The sequence below is a fragment of the Colossoma macropomum genome, unplaced genomic scaffold (genome assembly GCF_904425465.1).
Source record: "Colossoma macropomum unplaced genomic scaffold, Colossoma_macropomum, whole genome shotgun sequence".
NCBI classification, from domain to species: Eukaryota; Metazoa; Chordata; class Actinopteri; order Characiformes; family Serrasalmidae; genus Colossoma; species Colossoma macropomum.
The window spans coordinates 25,074,315-25,089,252 of NW_023494786.1; the positions used below are offsets into that span (position 1 = coordinate 25,074,315).

At 38.0% G+C, this 14,938-nt stretch overlaps 1 long non-coding RNA gene across 1 annotated transcript in view; it reads left to right on the plus strand.

Annotated features, from left to right (window-relative positions):
* The first annotated feature begins 56 nt into the window (after positions 1–56).
* The window catches only part of LOC118804157, a 43,205-nt gene continuing 28,323 nt past the window's right edge, over positions 57–14,938 (plus strand). The window contains exon 1 of the long non-coding RNA XR_005006971.1: positions 57–168. This is a non-coding gene — a long non-coding RNA (uncharacterized LOC118804157). The remainder of the gene's footprint in view (positions 169–14,938) is intronic.

A 14,938-nucleotide genomic window follows, 5' to 3' on the forward strand; every position in this document is an offset into this window, starting at 1 on the left:
GTGGTGGTGCGGTGGGGGGTGTGCACAAGTTTTTCGGGGTGGGGCCGGGGGGGTTTGTCTCAATTCTGAACTTTCTTCACAGTCTACAGAACAGTTTGAAAAACTCTAAGCAGGACGAGCGAGAGTGCTTATTCTCCTTCGGCAGAGTTCAGCAGTCGTTCGGCTAAGGTAAGTGGAATCCTCTTCTCTGTTTACTCAGCCGCTTATCTTAAATAAAGGCGAGACAAAAGGCCAGGGCATGTGTACAGGCACATACGCAGGACTAACAGATGCTCTATGAATCTTCTCCTTTGTTCTTTGAGTTTTTGGTTCTGTAACGTGGATTATTTGATTAATGAGCGCCTGCCTGGGCTGTCTTTCTGCACTCTGTAAACAAACTCTCTCAAGCCTTATCTGCTGAACGGAGCCAGAGTCAGGGTGAAAAGACAGCTTTGTGCTACGGCTCCACACGAGTTAAGGTTCATGGCCTAGTATGACGGCTTGGGAGTTTGCTTCTCTTTTTTTTCGGCTGAAAACGCTGCTTTGTACCCATGACTTTTTTTTTTCATGCTTGATTTGTATGTGTTTAAATGTCATCAGATTATCAAAAGCTTTAGGAAGGTTTTCCTTTCATTCTGCTTGTAGTCAGTAGAAATGAATAACAGTTAAAAAAACACACACACATGTTGAACCAAGCATTATTATACTTGCCTTAAATCACTTAAATCATTTTTTAATTTGAAATTATTTATTAGTAACCTTCTGAATGTTCTCTTGATTTGATCTGATTTTGATTGTACTTTTTCTTCAAGAAAATTCTGAATATAGGCTTTAAGGAATAATCTATAAAATGATGCCAGTATCAGTTAATAATTAATGCACATTGTACATATATAAGATATAACATGCATTGTCTTATAAGAATATCTACCTACATTGTATCCTTTGCTGCTACATGTTGTTCGTGAATGATTTCAGGCTTGGAAAAACAACAACATAAAACATAAAACTGTGTCTTATAAGCCTTGTCTTAAAAGTCTCTTAAGCAAAGCAACCTTTTCTATAAAACATTTATAGTGAGGTTTTACAACAAACTGAACTCATATGAGCAGTGGCTTCTTGTTTTTCATGCAGTAAAAAGAGTTTTTGGAATAAGATAACCAAAAACATTCCTGAAACTTTTCCAATAATAACAATAAGCAAGAATTCTCTAAATCATAACCCAACCTAGAATGCAGTTTGAAGGGAAGGAGGGAATGAAAGAGCCTGGCCTGCTCTGGAGTGTTTAGCCTCCGATCCCGTGCATGTGAGTGCGAGGTCAAGTGTGGATCAGGCAAAGTTAAGTGGACTTCACTTGGGATTTGGGCAGATTAAAACCGTCATTCAAATTCTTATAATGCTTATAATATTTGATTAAACTTCATTACAGTCTAAAGACATCAAACAGTTGCTTTGCAACCACGTCTGTTGCTCAGATTGTTGCTGTAGTTCATTGCAGTACACATTTAGACAGACTACTTATGAAAATTTATTTGAAATGGATAGTAATAATAATAATGATAATAATGCAAATCACAGAAGATATGAGAACCTAAAAGAAGAAAGGGTAAAAGAGTATTTTAAGGTTAAGAGTATTTCATACTAATATTATATTGGAATGCTACTGCTAACTTCCTTTGGCTGTCGATTGCAGTTAATATGTCAAGCCCAAAGAAAAGCATGGAAATTTGAAAGTTTGTCTAACCTCACTGGACAGTTGTTTGGGGAAATGACTTGACAAGAGCAAGCACTCTGTCAGTGTGCCTACGGTGCCTCATTGATTTCCACAGGAAACGTGCTCCGTGTTCTCCTATTATGGTCGTTCAGGCTGATGGAATTTGTTTTTGTAAGCAGACAAACAGAGTTACTCATTTCTACATTATTCTATCGGTGTTACCAGTGATAACTGTAAGGAAAAGTGATAAAATCTTGCCATTTGGGGAATTACCATCTGCTCTCTGTCCAGTTTCATTTTGACACTGCCGTTGAATCGGCTTGACGGATGTATGAAAAGTCAGAATGAAGTGTTCAGCTTATGCTGGCATGTAGTGGTGCAGCTATGTTGTTTAAAATATGTAAAAGATTAAATAATAGAGCTGTGATTACAATATTAACTCTACACAAACCACTGCAGGAAGTCAATGCTGTTGTTCAGTGCACCTTTAAAAATAGGGGAGGCTCTTTAATAAAGGCAGTGGTTACATATTAAACAGTGACAACTTCAAAGAACCATTTGAATGCTCAGATGGTTCTTTGCATGGTTGAATGGCTCTTCACCTGTTCTATATGGTTTAAAGAACCATTTTAAATGGTTCTATATATCAAAAAAGGGTTCCACTATTTTTACAAGGCAAATCATTTTTTGATACTATATAGAACCCTGTTTTCTAAGAGTGAGCTTTCTTATTTCTCATGATTTCCTGTGATTACAACATAGCAGTGTAATATTGTGAAATATATTATAGGTATATTATATATTGTAGATATATGAATACCACCTTAACTATCCTAATGCCACTGTGGTGAGTACTGAAGTGCAGTAAAAAAAATCTCAAGCATTTTTCTGACCGAAAGGAGGCACCGAGAGTACAATGTGCAACTTTAGACTAAGGAAAAAGAAACTCTGTTCAGAGTTTTCACAGCCTTTTAAGACCAATTTTTAAAAGCAATAAGGAGGGAGGTGGCAGGAGAAAAACTAATATTGCCTGCTGCTCTTCTGCGTAGAGAGTTTTCAGCTGTGGGCGAAAGCTTAGTGTATAAAATAATGAGTTGTGTGCTCACTAGTATTGATTAGTCTGTCTCTGCATGAAGACTGTTAAATCCTAAAATGTGGATTATGATATTATTGGGCTAGTTTAGTGTAAAGTAATATATACATATGTATGTATATACAGCATCTATCAGTCAGTATGGGAAGTGAAGTTTGTTAGACTCTGTTATTCTTTTTTTTGCTTGAACCCCTTAAAATCACAGGCTTGTTGGCTGGTTAAGGCTTATTATTCAGTAACTACTACTAAATCTGTTTGAGCTATTCTTAGTTTATAGAAGTGTGTGAACTTTGGGGCCCTTACCATTTAAAGGGTTAAAATAAAATTATAAACCTCAAAAGACCAAAGGGTGTCCAATTATACAATGATACAGCATTCCACATATTGTCGACAACATAACAGAATCAAATTAAATTAAACTAAGTAAATATTAATTACAGTTAATTTACTGATCTTTCCAAGATATGTTAATTGCATTGCAAGACATTTCTAGCAATCATCAACCAGTATTATTTTTCATTTGATCAAAATCACCAGATTCTATCAGAATACAACAGTCCATTATGACTTTGTTGAGTGTCAGAATAGCCTGCGTATTTGAGTCATTACTGCTAGTCTACAGTGATATACTGTTGTTAGGTGGGCATGAATAAGTTAGTACTTTGTATATGGTGAAAATTAGAACACTGCTCAGATTCACTGGGGAGGGGTGGTATGGCACTGGAGTCTAGTTTAAGCACTGAAGGTTTACCTATTTATAATACTTAAAGCTCAGTGAGACAGATGGGAGCTGAGCCCCACAGCACATAAAGCAAATAACAAAAATTCTATGTATATTGCATTACAAATATTGTATGTATGTACATTTTAACAGCTTCTTAATCTAGACATATTAAAGTGGATGACCCTAAAGTGGAAGACCAATTAAAGCAATATGAAGGGCAAATAAAACGTAAAAGTAGACCTGACATCAAGTAAGATAATTGTTGTTTCTGTTTGTTAATGTAAAATAATGATGGATTTGAACTTCAATGAGTAATTTTCAAATAATAACTCTTTTATTTATCCTCAAGTACTAAATTTATAATCAGTTACACTTTCAATTTTAATGTTTTGATACTATACTGTAAAAATGGCTCATCAGATCAACCTAAAAATAGTTAATGTGGTAACAAGCAATTGAGCTGGTTTTATTCAACTCAAAAAATTACAATGATTGAAAGAATCATTCATTTAAAATATTTATTTAGTTTGAATAAAACTAGTTAATTTACTTATTATTGCATGAAGTAATTAGCCATTTGTACAGTGTAATTCTGCCATTTTGGTGACCTCGATGACTTTTGAAGTTTATCATTTTATTTTAAACCGAAAATAAATCATCAAGAGAAGAATAGAGCTCATGTTCATGTACCACTGCAGTTCTTTAAGTTATTGAGAGTTTTTTGAGCTGTTACTTGTTAGAACCATTTGAGCTGTTACCTTAAAGGACCATCTTAAGGGTATATATATAAGCTCTTAGCAAGAAAGGTTCAATATCGTATTAAGGTTCTGTGGCTTCTAACAACATCAAAACCTTTTGGGTGCTATATAGAACCAAAAAAAGTTTTTTTTTTTAATGAATGAAAACTTAGAGAAGAAACATTTAACCATTTAGGCATTCAAATGGTTCTATTAGTGTTCATATTTATGTAGATAGACATTGCCTTTACTAAAGAACTCTTGTAGAACTATTTTATGACTGCTTTATGATTGGTCACCTTGATGACATTTGTCTCACGTTTGTCTTTTTATTTTAAACCAAAAATGAATCATGAAGAGAAGAATAGAGCCCAACAAACTGCAGTTCATGTACCACTGCAATTATTCAAGTTATAGAGTTTTTTGAGCTGTTACTTGTGTACTTCTACTTGAGTTTTCTTTTGAAAGGTACTTCTAGTTTTTCTTCAGTCATTATTTAACCTCAGTAACAATGCTTTAACTATAGTATTGATTTAGCTTTTCTACCCACCTTTTTTTTACTCATATGTGGTATAAATATACCATGTCATCGTTGTTGGTGCAAAACCCTTGTATCTCCATATTTATTTATTGTTTTCACTTTTTTCACTTCCATAATTTAAAAACCCCAGTTACCCTTTGCATTGTGTTAAAATTTAATTGATGAATAGACCTAAAGGCAATGGTGCGAAATGAAAAATATTAATGAACTTCCATAATGTTTTATAATTTATTGATGTTTTTCCTTCTCTTGCAAAGCTACCGTTTTGGAGATGTTCCGACAGTGATGATATACAGGTGTTTTCTACTGTTTTAGTAATGTCCAGCACTCTTATGTGATCTGATCATGTGGTTTAAAGTGCCTGTAATGTGTCAGTGTACAGAGTCAGTGCCCGAGGGTTTGAAGCCCCAGTAAGTACTGTAAGAAGAGCCGTGCGTAATGACGACCATGCTGTCTTAAGCTGGCCCCAGCCATCAATACTGGGTTAAAAAAGAGGAAGAGAAAACACAGAGCTAGAGTTTCAGAGGAATACATCTCCTCCAGGCCGCCGCTGAAGCTCTACTGTAATCCTTGAATAGATCCTCCGAATGACAGAGCGCTGATGTCATGCTCTTCTTCTGTGTTTGTGTAGCTGGCAGCCGTGCCACCGCTGCAGAGCCAGTGCTCTCCGCTCAAGGCCAGCACTCTGCCGAACGGGGACAGATGTGCTTCTGATCTGCTGGATTTCCACTTAATTCATTTCATATTTGACTTTACCACCATCCTAATCACAAATCCACACGGTTACATCAGTACAGATGGAAACCGAGCCTTTTTTCCCCTTTCTTTTCTTCCTTTTCTTTTTTACAACGAGTACACGTCAAGGAAACGAGTAAATATGGAGAGTCAGTTGTAACCAGTACTGACAGTGCCACCGTAGAGGCCATATTTTCTTAATTTCACACTTTTTAAGGGTAACAGTGGCTTAACCCTTTAAACCCCAAAGGCACATTTATCAGGCCTGCAGTTTAGTCAGTCTTAGGAAAAAGGGTTCTGTGTGGTGTCCAACAAGGTTCCATGACTTGTAACAAGAGTATAATCCTTTGGATGCTATGTAGAACCTATGTAGAATATAGGACCATATGCAACATGTTAGAGAAGAGCTATTTAGCCATTTAAAGAACAATTTATGCTTTCAAATGGTTCTTTGAGTGTTCATGCTTGTCTATACATAGCCATTGACTTTACTAAAAAAAACCCTTGAAGAACCATTTTAAGGGTATACATACATTCTTAGCAAAAAAAAGTTCAATATCATACTAAGGTTCTATGGCTTCTAACAAAAGCATAACCTTTGGGATGCTGTATGGAACCAAAACAGATTTTTTTATCAATGAAAACTTTGAGAAAGAACCATTTAGTCATTAAGAATCATTTATGCTTTCATATGGTTCTTTGAGTGTTTATGCTTCTATATATAACCATTGACTTTACTAAAAAAAAAAACATGAAGAACCTTTTTAAGTGTAGACATACACTCTTGCCAGAAAACGGTTCAATATCATACTATGGTTCTATGGCTTCTAACAACAGCAGAACCTTTTGGGTACTATATAGAAAGGTTCTTCATAAAACAAAACTTAGAGAAGAATGATTTAGCCATTTAAAGAACCATTTGGAATCATAAATGTTTCTTTAAATAATGGTTCTTGGAGTGTTCATGCTTGTCTATACATAGAAATTGACTTTACTTAAAACCCTTGAAGAACCATTTTAAGTGTATACATACACTCTTAGAAAAAAACTTCAATATCATACTATTCTATGGCTTCTAAATACTTTCATATGGTTCTTTGAGTGTTTATGCTTCTATATATAACCATTGACTTTACTAAAGAACCTTTGAAGAACCATTTGAAGGTCTACATACATCGTTAGCAAAAAGATTCAGTACGGTACTATGGTTCTGTGGCTTTTAACAATGCTACATAGAACCAAAAAGGTTCTTTATAAATGAAGACTAAGAGAAGAACTACTTTCTGATGTGTTCATGGTTATATAGATAAACATTGCTTTTACTAAAGAACTCAAGAACCATTTTATGTATGCTCTAAGCAAGAAGAGTTCTGTGAGAAGAACAATTTAGGCTTTCAAATGGTTCTATGAGTATTCATGGTTCTGTAGTTCTATATGTAACTATTATTTTAACTAAAAACCTTTGAGGAATAGTTTTAAAGTGTGTATTAGTTTCATAATAGTTATGAAAAATAGTTAACAGTTGTTAGTGAATGAGTCTTAGATTAACCCTTAGATGTCGCTACTATGAACTACTGACTTGAGTTATTATTGTTGTTTTGCTGTGCTGTTTAAATGTAATAACATGCATAATTACATAGTAGTTACATATTAATTAAAATCAAATACTAAATTACATTTACATTAGATTTACAGTCCAAATTTTAAAGTTTTCAGAAACATGGCAGAATAGAAAACGATCCTTTTTATTTTTGCACAACTGCAGATGACAGTGACTCAAATTTGAATTATAAAAAATCTCTTCTTTTTACAAACACAAATGTAGGATTTTTTAAAAGTATAGAATCTGCATTTTGGAGAGATGTTTCAATAACCTATGCGTGAGAATTAATTATGCTAAATTAACTGAAGTAGAGCCGTTCTCTGCTGTGTACCTTGCTTAACAAACTTACACGTAATGTTCATTATTTCAAGAACTTTACAGGAGATGTTTCTGTTTTTTTTACAGACAGTTCAGTTTTCAGATCCTAAGCTGAACACACAGTTAGAGAAGACTGCTTTGTCCAGAGACGATAGCTGCAGGTTGTTTTGCTGCTTTGCTCCTCCCCCCATCACTGTCTGTCTCAACATCCTGATCCTTCCTCGACCTCTTTTCATTGGGCAGCATACAGCTGTGACATCATCAGTAAGAGGGAAGTCCCTGGTGTCTGTCGCTCTTATTGTTGTCAAACCTGATGACCCCTGCTGTCTGTGGCTGATGGAGATTGGGTGGGGGGGTAAATGCTGGAAAAGAAGGGGGAAGCGAGGCCAAGGAAAAGTGTGTCAGGGTCACACGACACGTGTGTTTTGCCCATCGCAATCAGCCTACTGACCCGCCCAGTCAAGAGGCAATTAGCAAATATCAGCCAGATAGATTTCTCTGTTTCCTTTGGCCTGTATACTTTCCTGTGTATTGGCAAAGTGGTCACTTTACTGTCCATTCCTCTGGCTGAGCTTTTCTGAATTGTTCCCTTGGCCATAACTGACTTGCAAACACATTTTTCAATTTTTACTTGCTCAAAAGAGCCATTTAATATAATAATAATAATAATAATAATAATAATAATAATAAATGAGCATTTGTTTTTGTTGTAGATACCTGATGTTGGTAGACTTGACATATATTTGGGTATTAAAAATTAGCATTGCTTTCTTTAGGAATTTCAAATGGTTCTGTGAGTGTTCCTGGTTATATAGATAAACATTGCCTTTACTACAGAACTCTTAAAGAACCATTTTAAGGTTTAAAGTTAAAGTGTTTAAAGTGTTCAATCTTAGCTAAAAGTGCTCTACAAAGTACCACAAAAAAGATTCTATGGCTTCTTACAATAGTGGAATGCTTTTTTGGTGCAAAGTTAAGCCATTTAAATAAGTTTCTATAAAAATGTATTCATAGTTTTCCATCTTAGAATAATTTAACCCTACAAAGAATGATATATGCTTCAAATGGTTCTTTGAGTGTTTTTCTGTAGTTCTTTATATAACTATTACTTTAACTTCAGAACCCTAATTTTAGGGGTGTTTTAGTTTTATAATACCAAATAATGTGTAGTTTTTACTGAATTAGTCTTAGATTAACCCTTAGAAGTCATTAATATCAACTACTATTAAAGTGTTATAACATATGTAATTACTATATTAATATGTATTAATTAACATTACAGTCTAAATTACATTATGTACATCCTATCTCCAAAATGGTACCTTTACAGAAGAAGAAAAAAACCTACATTACTTTTAATGTAAGTCAGTAGAACCAGACTTTTTTCCAAGTCCTTTTAAGTCATTTCATTTAAACACACCAATGGGAAGTTGAAATATTTAAATACTGTGAAATTATTTTTTTTCACGCAGGTGCAGCCTATAGAGGTTAGGCTAAAACCCTGGGAGTATCTCTTAGGTACACACATCTAGTTGGATGTTGTGAAAGGAGAAACACAGGCAGTTGGGTTGTACAGGGATAAATTGCTGACCCAGCCAGCGGGACCAAGGTCCCAGAAGCCTCTGACTGCCAGGGGCCTCAGAGGGGCCTCAGACCATGAGGCCTGTAGGGGCTTTAGACAATCTAATGCAGATGCAAACATTACAAAATGAATAGCTACTGAATATGAACAAATGAATAAAGTGAAAGAAGAAATATTCTCTGTTCTCAGGCCCTCTGGATTCATTTTATTGTTACTGAATCTTGGGATATTGTTGTTGCTATACAAATGAGATGGTGTTAGCATTTACCCTAAGATGCATGCAGGACTTTCTTTTTTATATTACAACTCAATTTGGCTTAAAAGAGAAAGAGAAGAAATCATGTTTGTTTTCAGATATATGAATCTATTACAATGTACACACACACTCAATATTGCCTATTCATGATTTTCAAAACCAAGCAGTACACATGAACACAAAGGGCAAGTCATTTTTATGGCCATTTTAATTGTAGTTCTAGTTCTGATGCATCACTGTTAGAATTTAGGGGACTGCAGAGAAGCTTGTGCCCATGGGGCATGCAAAGCTGTGATACATTCCTGGGTTATGGAAAGGTTTATCATAAAGACATAAGGCAGTGGAGGGTCCTGTTGTGAATTACAGTAGTGAGGTAACAGAGGGATGAGGCCATTTTAATCGCACAGCTCCTGTCCTCACTTTCCCCTGTCAGAGGGATTCCCTCTAATAGGGTGGCAGTTTTATTAACAATTCAGATGGAAATCAGGGGCGAGAGAGGAGCAGCTTCACACATAAACTTTGTATGTGTGTGTGTGTGTGTGTGTGAGAGAGAGAGAGAGAGAGAGAGAGAGAGAGAGAGAGACCCTGCTGTGGTTTAAGACACTGCCTGCAAGAGCCCAGAGCACCAGACATTGAAATGAAAAGCAAGCACATTCTTGTACTGCACAAAAAGACCATGAGAGTGAGAGAGAGAGAGAGAGAGAGAGAGAGAGAGAGAGAGGGAGAGAGAGACATAAAGGGCAGTCAGATCTAGAAAAAGTGAGAGATAGAAAGGAGTCAGTGAGAGAAAGATAAGTTGGAAACTGACAAAGAAGAAGAGAGAGAAAAAGGAGAGAAAGAGTGTGAGAGAGATATAAAGGGGAGACGGAAAAAGAAAATGAGCGAGAGAAAAGAGTTAAAAGGGAGACAGACAGAAAACAGATGAATGGGTGACAGACAGAGAGATAAAGCGGAGACAGATAAAGAGGAGACACAGACAGAGAGAGAGATAAAAGGGAGACAAGAGAAATAAAGGGGAGAAAGAGAGGGATAAAAGGGAGACAGAGACAAAAAAGATAAAGAGGAGACAGAGATAAAGAGGAGACAGACAGAGCAAGAGATAAAAGGGAGACAGAAAAAAGATGAAGGGGAGAGAAATGAAGGGAGAGAGAGATAATGGGGAGAGAGACAGAGAGAGAGAGATAAAGGGGAGACAGACACAAAGAGATAAAAGGGGGACAGAAAGAAAAAAGATAAAGGAGAGACAGACAGAGAGAGAGATAAAGGGGGACAGAAAGAAAAAAAGATGATAAAATGGAGAGAGAGATAAAGGGGAGACAGAGAGAGAGAGAGAGAGATAAAGCGGAGACAGAAAGAGATAAAAGGGAGACAGAGATAAACGGAGATATACAGAAAAAAAGACAAGAAGAAAAAGGGGAGACAGACAGAGAGAGATAAAGAAAAGACAGAAAGGGGGCAGACAAAAAAAGATGAAGGGGAGAGAGACATAAAGGCAAGAGAGAAAGGAGACAGACAGAAAAAACGATGAAGGGAAGACAGAGAGAGATAAGGAGAGTGAGAGAGAGAGAAGGATAAAGGGGAGACAGACAGAGAGAGATGGGGAGACAGATGACAGGGAGACAGAAAATAAGAGATAAAGGTGAGAGATAGCAAGGGATAAAGGGAAGAGAGAGAGACAGAGAGAGAGAGAGGAGAATGAGATACAGAGTAAAATAGAGGAGAGAGGGAGCTAAAGTTAATGTGAAGACTAAACTCCATCTGTTTCTCCTAACATGAATCCTAATTTTGCTTCTGCTTTTAGGATCAGATTTTGAATATGAATTCACAATTAATAAACCAGAAATCAGTTCAGACATCTTTTCAATGTAACTTTTAGCAGCCATGAATGTTTCACTGTTACACTGATCTGCTCCTCTGGGTCACGGCTGTGCTGACATACTGCAGGAGTCCATACAGACTTGAGGGATCGCATACGCTGCACTGAAAGAAGTGATATGTTGAACTAACTCTATTCGTATGTGTGCAGAATTTTCACATGCGATAGCATGATAATGTGTCTTATGAATAATATATTACACATTACAGTACATCACATCAGCACAGTTGCTGCTAAACGTAAATAAACATAAGTTGATGTAATATAAATTATGTATGTAGAAATGATCACATTTGAATAATGTATCACAGCGTTCATTCTGTGTGTGTGTGTGTGTGGATGTGGAGGAGACAGTGATCGTTCCTCATTTGTTGACTTGTTTGTGTCACATTTCACAATAAGATGCATCTTGTCATGTAAATGGAGGGCATTTAACAGCTTTTAGGGTCATAAAACACACAATGGTGTTTTGTTAGGTCAGCTAACGCTGTGAAAGCGCCTATTGTGACTCTGGTGTGATCTGAGCTGAAGGGAACCGTCCGTTGATTTGTTTGTTGGTTTAAGGAGCAGCATGGTGCAGCATCATCACTGCCTTTCTGTGCTGCATAGCCTGTCATGTGACATGTTTGTCAATTTTCACTGCACTATAAAGAACAGAGGTATAAGATTAAAGCAATAAGCCACGGGAGGCTGTGGGTTACTGCAGTTTTATCATGGGCAGTGTGTTCTAAGAGTGCCCTTCCCTGTGATAAAAGCAATCTCAAGTGGTTTATTGCTTTTATAATTGACAGCCGACATGAAATATGATAAAATACACAATTGTTCAGAAAATAATTTGTTATCATTAATAGTAATTGACATAAACAAGTATTCCACCAAGAAATGTAGTTTCTTTAGAGTACGGTTTCGTTGCCATGCCACCATGTACTGAATGAGGAGAACATGGGATCGGTGTATACTGCTGTCATTTCATGAATTTTTAAACTTTTTGTCATAAAACAATGAACATATGATAACACAGCAGTGTTTATTGCAAAACGTTTTGCTTTATAAGTGCCTTTTGGTCACCAAATTACCACTGTGAGTCTTATTTAGCCCCAATCCAGCTGCAGCCTCTTCTCGTGCTGGGGCTGAATCTCAAACGGCTCACTGCTCCCTAAATAGTGCACTACGTAGGAATTTATGCTGGATGCTGCAGCACAACAGAGCAAAATATAGCTAAGAAATAGTCATTTGGGACTCAGATCCAGATGTTAGATGAAGGGGAGACAGATGGAAAGAGAGAGAGAGATAAGGGGTGGGGCTGACAGAGAGAGAGAGCGATAAAGAGAAGACAGACAGAGAAAAAAGGATAAAGGGGAGACAGACAGAAAGAGAGAGATAAAGCAGAGACAGACAGAGAGAGATAAAGGGGAGACAGACAGAGAGAGAGACAGAAAGAGATGAGGGAGGGACAGACAGATATGAGGGACAGACAGAGAGGCACAGAGATAGATGAGTCTCTCTCTGTCTGTCCCTAAGAAACAGAGAGATAGATGAGGGAGAGACAGACAGACAGAGAAAGAGAGATGAGGGAGGGACAGACTGACAGAGATGTAAAGGGGAGACAGAAAGAGAGAGACAGACAGAGAGAGATGAGGGAGAGACAGACGGTCAGAGAGAGATGAGGGAGAGGCAGTCAGAGAGAGAGATGAGACAGACAGACAGAGAGAGATGAAGGAGGGACAGACAGAGGGAGAGGTGAGGGGGAGACAGACAGAGAGATACATAGAGAGAGAGATGAGGGAGGGACAGAAAGACAGAGAGAGACAGAGATAAGGGAGAGACAGGCTGACAGAGAGGGATAAAGGGGAGACAGACAGAGAGAGAGATGAGGGAGAGACAGACAGAGAGATAAAGGGGAGACAGAGACAGAGAGACACAGAGAGAGATGGGGAGAGACGGACAGATAGAGAGATAAAGGGGAGACAGACAGAGAGAGATGAAGGAGATACAGACAGAAAGAGAGAGATAAAGCAGAGACAGACAGAGAGAGATAAAGGGGAGACAGACAGAGAGAGAGACAGAGAGAGATGAGGGAGGGACAGACAGAGATATGAGGGACAGACAGAGAGAGGCACAGAGATAGATGCCCTCATTTGTATCTGTGTCTCTCTCTGTCTGTCCCTCAGAAACAGAGAGGTAGATAAGGGAGAGACAGACAGACAGAGAAAGAGAGATGAGAGAGGGACAGACAGACAGAGAGGTAAAGGGGAGACAGAAAGAGAGAGACAGACAGAGAGAGATGAGGGAGAGACAGACAGTCAGAGAGAGAGATAAAGGGGAGACAGAGACAGAAAGACAGAGAGAGATGAGGGAGAGACAGACAGAGAGAGAGAGATAAAGTGGAGACAGACAGAGAGAGATGGGGAGAGGTAGACAGAGAGAGAGATAAAGGGGAGACAGACAGAGAGAGAGAGATAAAGCAGAGACAGACAGAGATAAAGGGGAGACAGACAGAGAGACTGACAGACAGACAGACAGGCAGAGAGAGAGAGAGATAAAGCAGAGACAGACAAAGATAAAGGGGAGACAGACAGAGAGAGACAGAAAGAGATGAGGGAGGGACAGACAGAGATATGAGGGACAGACAGAGAGAGGCACAGAGATAGATGCCCTCATTTATCTCTGTGTCTTTCTCTGTCTGTCCCTAAGAAACAGAGAGATAGATGATAAAGTGTAGACAGAGAGAGATAAAGGGGAGACAGACAGAGAGAGACACAGAGAGAGATGGGGAGAGACAGACAGATAGAGAGATAAAGTGTAGACAGAGAGAGAGATAAAGGGGAGACAGACAGAGAGAGATAAAGGGGAGACAGAGAGAGAGAGACACAGAGAGAGATGGGGAGAGACGGACAGATAGAGAGATAAAGTGTAGACAGAGAGAGAGATAAAGGGGAGACAGACAGACCGAGAAAAAGGGGAGATGGACAGAAAAAAAAGATTTAAAAGAGGTGGTCAGTTCATTGTTGTGAGAACTTCAGCAGCTTCTTTGTTTGATTTGCAAATGTTCTTTTTTGTCTGTTTCCTTTTCTGGGTGAGGCTTTTTAACAGCTACACATCCTTTCAGACCCATAATGCTGAGTTGTCTTCTCACAGTGGAAAGATGGACAGAAACACCTGTGGATTTGTTCAGATCTGAATCAATAGTGGAGCTTGATTTTCTTCTCTCTCTCAAAGATGGAAGCTTTAAGTGCTGTTTAGGAGGTCTTAGCAGTTTTGGTGGTCTACCAGGTCTTGTACAGCTGTTACGAGTCTCGTTTTCTCTCAATCATTTGATCAGTTTTTGAAGGGCCTCAGTACAGTACTATATATTTACTACATTTAACATTAATTTGGCCAAGAAATCATGTTGGCGTTTGGAAATATTCTGAGTGTTTATAGTTTTTGTGTTAAGATAGTTGTTAGCTGGTTACTCATATCTGTGTGGTGAGTATATGAGAGACAGACAAGGAGAGACAGAAAAGTAAGGGCGAGAGAGCCTCAGAATAAGAGGTGATCTATTGTTGTGCCGCTGTGACAGTGGCTGTGCAGGCCGACAGACTGCGTTATCATTCCTCAGGCCGGGCTCTGTCTGGCCCCTACAGCAAAGCCTGATGCGCTGATGGCCCCATAAATAATGCATAGGGTGGACTCGACCGTCGGCCCACAAGAAAATCACAACTGCTCCTGGCTGTACTGTCTACTATGAGTCACACATTTGGGCAAAGCTTGAGAACATATTTGATTCCTGTCACAGAG